This window comes from Eleginops maclovinus, chromosome 11 (genome assembly GCF_036324505.1).
Source record: "Eleginops maclovinus isolate JMC-PN-2008 ecotype Puerto Natales chromosome 11, JC_Emac_rtc_rv5, whole genome shotgun sequence".
NCBI classification, from domain to species: domain Eukaryota; kingdom Metazoa; phylum Chordata; class Actinopteri; order Perciformes; family Eleginopidae; genus Eleginops; species Eleginops maclovinus.
In genome coordinates, this window is record NC_086359.1 from 22,798,019 (window position 1) to 22,805,524 (window position 7,506).

Sequence of the window (7,506 nt, forward strand, 5' to 3'; positions counted from 1 at the left end):
TCTAACAATGACTTGAAACAATTCTATATACAGTATGTTATATATAGGATATAATGAGATATGCTTCAAGCTTCTTAAAACCGGCTCAGATTTTCACTCTTTCTCCCATAGTGCAAAAAAAAGATATTGGGCACACAGTCTTTCCAACATCAATTTTACTATAATTTGAGATGTTTCAATTAATTGTAAAGTTATAGTTATATTGGCTAGTATTTATATTTTCTACATCAGTATTTTGATCTGTTTTAATTGTGAGTGTGATAGGCACTAGGAAATGGTTCATGTTTGTTGATTACTATGTTATATAATTCGCTTTTAGCTATAATCTGGCTCTTCTCTTTTTGAGATTAATGCATGTTTATGCATGGTCCTTGTTCAATAAAGACATAACAACAACAACAACAACTATAATAATAATAACTGTTATATGTCCATATAGAGTCATACTGTCTGTCTACTTGCTCAGATGACATGCAGTGTACTGCCATTGACAGAACGAGAGCATAACTGAAGTCAAGGCATGAAATGAAGCAACAGTTGGACAAAGAAGAGGAGGAAAAAAATCTATAATGCAATTAAATGAAAGCAAGTCTTCTAGGTGGAAGACAGAAACAATTGCTTTAAACCGCTCATCCAGAAACACTGTTGACGCAATTTATATATTTTATGTATTGATTAACGAGGATACATTTTGTACAAGGAACAGCCGTGTCTAAACATGGCTCCAGTTTCATGATAAATTCATATTAGGAATATCACTGTTCCGAACCTTTAAGCGGTTAGCTGTCCACAAGCAGATCCTGTACACGCTACACTAAGATGCTCGAAAACCACTGGACTCAGATACCCTTTTTCCACAAAAATGTCTGCATGTACACAGATTTTTTAAACAGTAAAACCTGCTTTAACAGTCGATAAACTGCTTTCCTGTTTTCAGATACAAACCTGCTTAAAAGGAGAGTTAGTGAACAGAAGAAAGCAGCAATTAGGCAAGTGAAAATACTCATTGGTTTACGATTAGTTTAAATGACCTTTATTCACGATGATGAGCGAGGTAAATTTACTGTTTCTGTGACTTGCAGATGAGCATATTACTGTATCTCTTGTACGTTATTTAATTGTAATAATTGACTCGCTGTTGATTTATTTCATTTGATATATACTTACTTCAACACATGTCCCATATTGTGCTAGAAATGCTGTCCATCCTTGTGTGTTTCTATATTTCCATCACTGTCAGTCGGAGCTGTAGCTATAAATCCTGTCACCACAGCAGAGCCATTTGTCCCGGTAATGGATGCCGATAGTTACCTTTTTAACTGAAGAAAAAAAGCCAGATGTGAGTGGGTGTACGGGTTTTTTTTTCGTCCTGTGGAAAGCTTTTTACAAGACTATCTGAACGTGTAAGCTGGCTGCTTACCAACCCTCATTACTGTTCTGTTCTCAGAGTCACACTATTACAATGAAACAAATGTAGCATGTATGTCGGTGAGGGGAGATTAATCTTTATTTGAAGACAAATAGCTGGAGGGCCATTACAAGGAGCAAGTAGGTGTGAAAGGGTTAAAGCAATTAGCGCACATCTCTGTCACTTCCTGCTGGGGAGTACATTTCAGAATTCCTGCCTGGGCTTTCTCCTGCTGCCCCTCTCATGGCCCTGCTGTGGGCTTCACATTTCCAACTCTTTCTAAATAGTCAAGTCCTAATATTTACTTCTCGCTTTCAAGCCCAGGCAGAGCAGTGGCTGGGCGGTGCAGAGATCGGAGGTGGCAGGAACTGATGCCCTCATTAATTCTGCGGGGGGGAACAAACATTTGTCCTTTCAGGCCCTTGTGTGACTTTGTGGAGGGGCGCAGCTGCAGACTGACAGGAGCGCTGTTGTTTGTCGGGTTTGTATTATGAAACGGTGTGTGCATTCATGAGTGTGTGTGAGTGACCCGAGCTTGTCTGCCAACCAACAAAGGAAAACTCCTGCAGCTCATTTTCAGACCAACAGCAGAGATGGTATTGTTCTGAGGCAAAATATTCTGTGTGCTGTCCTCCATGTAAAGGTAGAGCTGAATGTCAGTACGGTGTTATTAGCTATTTGTTTCATTATGTAATCACCAAGCTGTGTGACACTATTGTAGTGTTTGGTCTGCTATTGTCATTCCTGTTGTTTGGAAAGCTGTGTGACGCCCAGGGAACCTTTTGGAGGAGTTTTTGTTTCAGAGTAGAAGGACAAAAGGCTTGTATAAAATTGAATTTCGGTGAAATGGACTGCCTTTTAATGTTTATCCTACACAGAGTAAATCATTAAGAAGGCTCTTTTTTCTCTGTCAGCGTCAAAGTCTCAGGAACAAAAAAAGGGAAAACATTAACCGTCTGCTGTATGGAGAGCTTCAGAGGTATCTGATCAGCACTAGAGCTGTGTATGTGACAGTCAGGTTTGTTTGTCATAAATGGTGAACAGTTACATGACGTCTTGTGTTTATTATAACAGTTTGCCCTCCTTCCTCCCATTGGAGTGTTTATATTTGACAAGTGAGATAAAGATGTGGGGCAGATTCTGTCCTTGTTTTCCGTTTCTCTGTCTCCCTCTCTCCTGTAATAGAACCAAATGATTGCCTGGAAGGTTGGATCACAGTGCATTCCTTCACAAATCTACTCCCTGAAGAATTTGCATCACAATCTTCATTCCACATTGCACCACAATTCCCCGCTGTGCTGGCTCAGCAGCCCTGATCACAGATTCCAAAGGCAGACACTTGGCTTGTAACGAAACATCCTGGATGACAGCTCATGTTATGACGACAACGCTGGAATCAGCAGCTCTATTTTTCAAGGGAAGCCAAATGTACACATTTCAATTGTTTGAAACTGAATCAGTTAAAAATATTATAAATATTACATGAATATGTATAAGTTACGTAAAAGATGTCACATGTTACTTCCAGGATACGGATGCTTTGCAAAACTATTAAACTATTTTCAAGGCCAGGGTTAAAGAACAAAAAGCAACTTCTTGAAAGTGAAATCTTTTAAGAATAAATAAAGGAATAAAAAAAAAGGTTGTCAAAAATGATGAGAGCTTCCTGTTTTTGACATCTCATAAAAGCGCACTGCTAATTTTCCCTTTCAAAAGGGCTTTTCTTGTTTTTTGGCTGCACTAATCTGAAAGGAAATGAGATTTATCCAAAGCTCTCCATCAGTGGGCTTCTGGTCATGTATCTTAACCGAGAGTCAAGGCAGAACACCCTTCACTCCAAGTACATTTGACAGAAAGGAATACAGAGCACTTCACAGTGATGGACGGCCTCTTCAGCACAGGGGCCCTCACACTTCTCCTTAGCCTGCCAACTGGGGATTAGCACTACAGCCACTGCTGCTGGCCCCAAATCCACTCCCCAATTCCCTCGCTAACCCCAGTGCTTCCCTACCACGATCCTGCAACTATTGAACCTCAAACTCCCCAACCACTACGACCCAATTTCGGCCTCCAGCATTCCTGGCTGCGTCACACGGTTCGCTAACTCGGCCGGTGCTGCCCCAGGCTGAGAGATCCAAGTACCACAGGGTGCCAACATTCCATCCGGACGGGCGTTTTGTTGGGGGGATTTCCTGTGGGCTTTCATGCCAGCGTGGAACAATTACTGCTACTCGACAATCACTGGCTGTGACAGGTGGACACAGGGCCGAGGGCGTCCCACCTTCCATCCAAATCTGGCTTGGAGGTGCCACTTTGAGCTGAGGGCTCATGGGAGATCATCAATATTTTCATACTGCTTTTATTGAAATTGGTAAAGTAGCGAATAAGGGTAGTGAGTGACAAGTAAACGAACCTGACGAGACACACCAGCCGACAAACAGGTCTGGGCGCCAGGTCACATGGAATGCCAGGCAGTTATGAAGAACGAAGGGAATGTTTTCCTTTCAACAGAGGTCACCTCCTCTTATCAGTTTGATTGTCTGGAGTTGTGCTGCACTCCGACCACACATGGCCATATTAGCTTTAAATAAGATCATGTTTAGCACAGATTAAATCAACCGAGCCCCTCACAATGAGGTGCAGCTGTGTGTCCGGCTCTATTTTGACTGGGGTACTTGAGTAGGCTTTGATGAGGACTGTGGAATACTCTGAATCTTTTCATCCTTGGAATAATGCAAAGACACGCCTTTGGACTATCGGAAAGACTTAGCCAGGGTGTGTGTTGAGACATGAGAGGTGTTTAAAAGAATGGGAACTGTTAAAAGTTTGTATTTTTCATTAGTTCTGTCTGTCCCACACACAGACACAGACACAAACACAGACACACAGACACACACACAGACACACAGACACACACACACACACACACACACACACACACACACACACACACACACACACACACACACACACACACACACACACACACACACACACACACACACACACACACACACACATACACAGATTTCAATTGGCTGGTTTCTTTCTTCTGAGGTGAAGGTCAAAGCGCAAACTCCCCTTTAACGACTTTAATAGAGGCTGATGAGGACAAATGGAGGACTGGAGATCATTTCTGAAAACCAAAGAACGGCTAGAAATCCTGCTCTCCCTTCATGCATACTGTGTCTCTCTATTCTATGTTGTCCTCCTCAATTTCAACACCGAGTCAGTTTGGATTTAAATTCTCCTCTCTAACCCTTTCGGCTGTTGCTCTGTAAGTATCCATTAGATACAGTTAGTAAAATTAGATTCAAACATCTGCGCCTGAAAGCTTTGGCAAAGAAAATCCTTCTTTCTTAACTGCCAGTCCGTGATTTCTGCCGAAGGTAAATAGATTCCGAGAAGAAAATCTTCTTCAGGCCGTAATTGCCAAGACCTCAATTGCTCTCAGATTTGTCCTTCTCCATGCCAAACAACACCAGAGTTACTGAGGCATGTTACTTGTGGCAGCGCAGACACAAAATAAACTGATTATTAGCGATGACACTTTTAGTCCCGAGCTGAAATGTTGGTTGGGTGGTGCAGCGGAAGGAATTATCTGTCTGTGAAGCCGGCAGTCAGAGGAAAGAGACACTTTGGCGTTGAAGCTGAGGGGCATATGAGATGGTCCCCACATGAAAGCCCCTGCCTGGCTCTTTACTTTAATCACTGCTGGGCCCGGGCAGGGAGAAACTATTTCATGTCTGCTTTTGGAGTTCCAAGCTGTTTATTTGTTTATTTGTTTCTTGCTTTTGTTTTGATAGATGGTAATCGGTTTGCTTGCGGCTGTTTGCAGTTCTTCACATCTGACCAGGCGGATGTGAGTTGAAACTGGACTTTGAAACAAATGACAGACCTGGGCACAAATCCTTTAAGTTGTGTTATTGCAGTGGCGCTGATCCTTTTAATGGCCATATCAGGATAATAAAGAAATTCCATATTGGCTGGGCTCCACTTGTTTATATTGAGATCTCCAGCCACAATCAATTACCACCTTCAGATCTGCTGCGAATAAAAGCTCACTGAGTCAGAAAGCACCTTGACTCTACATGGAGTGACGTGCCGGGGAATCAAACTAGCATACTTCCTCCTTCTCCACATGCCTGAGCAATGTGTCTCAGCAGCCATCACCAGCACATACCACCGTACTGTATGAGCGCCTATGAACCTCCTCATAGAGCCATGACATGCCCCAGACCCATCTTTTAATCATTCACATTATCATTTTTTGATGTAATGTTAGTTTTAAAAAAAAATCTATTTACACGATAACCTTTGCACATCTGTCCGTCCTGGGAGACGGATCCCTCCTCGGTTGCTCTGAGATTTCTTCCATCTCCCCCTCCCGTAATTCTGGGGTTTGTTTGGGAGTTTTCCCTGGGTCCGTTCACTTGTTTGCTGCGATTGTCTAAGGCGGGAGGGTTTCATTTGCTGTACACACTGTAAAGTCCCCTGAGAAAGATGTAATTGTAATGTTATGTAAGGTAATTTGTGATTTTGGGCTGTATAAATAACAGCCAGTTTGGAAGTATAAACTCAAAATGTGTCTCTGGGAAATGAAGCTCTTGTGTGTTTTAAGAGGATTTGTGTTTAACATTGTTCTTTTTGAACTTCTTTCCTCTCTGCATGTTGACCTCTCTGAGTGTTCCTCTTTGTGCTCAGCCTCTCTCTTTGTCTGAATCCTCTACTGACCTTGCACTTTCCTTGTTTCCCTCAGTACCGGGCTACAGCAGCTGGACGGGCAGCTCTGGCCTCTGACTCGCCCCCAGGGTGCCGTGATCATTTCCTCTGCGCCCCTCTGCCCTTTCTCCTGTTGACAGTGGCTCTAATCCCCTCGGCTGCACTCTGCCCTGCTTTTCTGTAAAATGAAATGCATTGCAGCTAAATTATGAAGTTAATATACAACCCCACAGGATGTTACTGAAATGACAGCAGACTAATAATGCCACTATTTGTTCCACGGTGTCGACTTCAAAACATGCAGAAGCTGATAAAACAGGTAGTTGATGGAGAGGAATGAGATAAGATATATAATGTAATGTAATATAATATACATAATACAAAAAATATAATGTTATACTAGTTTAGTCTGTTGACAATTACTTGACAGTTACAAGTACTTCAAAAGGAAACTTTATTATACTGTTTACCTAGCTAAACATATTTCGTGCAGTACAACAAATTAGGAATTTACATACAAAACAGGTTGTATTGTCATAGAGTTACTACCCAACAATTATTAAAGTAAACTCATTACGCAGAAAAATGCTGCTTACTAATAAATCAGTCAAAATGTTTAAAACAAATGAATACAATTTAAATACAGAAATGATATAGCCTTTAATAATAATGTATTTTATTTTTATATTTTATATCAGTTCAGTCTGCAACATCTTATTTATTTTCGTTCCAAACAGGAAATGAAAAGTAAGATACAACATGTGTGTGAGGAAACGGTGTCACGTGTCATCTCTCTCTATTACATTCTCTATATTTTCAAGGTTTCAAGGTTTCAAGGTTTTATTTGTCATATGCACAGCAGATACAGCGTATATGTTGGCAATGAAAATCTTATGTCGCGTGCTCCTCCAACAACTCAACATGCATGGTGCAAAAGATAAATAAAATAGTGAAAAAGAGAGAAGAATATTTACAATATCAACAATACAGATTTGAGGATGTGAAATATATACATCTCATCCGACGTTCATCCATATTTTACTGTTACTGGTAATTATAGCATCTGCTAATTGTTGAATGTTTTAACATGTCAGTTTAATTTATATTAATTTAAACCAACGTTATTTCTGTTACAATTGAAATGAAAGTAAAAGGCTCGCTGACCTACCAGAGCTGCTAGCTATCGTTAGCTTAGACGAAGCTAACAGAACTGCTCCGCATGCAGCATCTGACCTGCAGACACACGAGGAAGAGAGGAGCGGTGTGCAAAGTCAGGAGGGAGTAATCAGGGAGCACCTACTTCAGCCAAGCTGAAGGTTAGTTACAAGAACTACATTTTACTTTATTTATCCTTCGGGGAATTGCATTTTGTAACA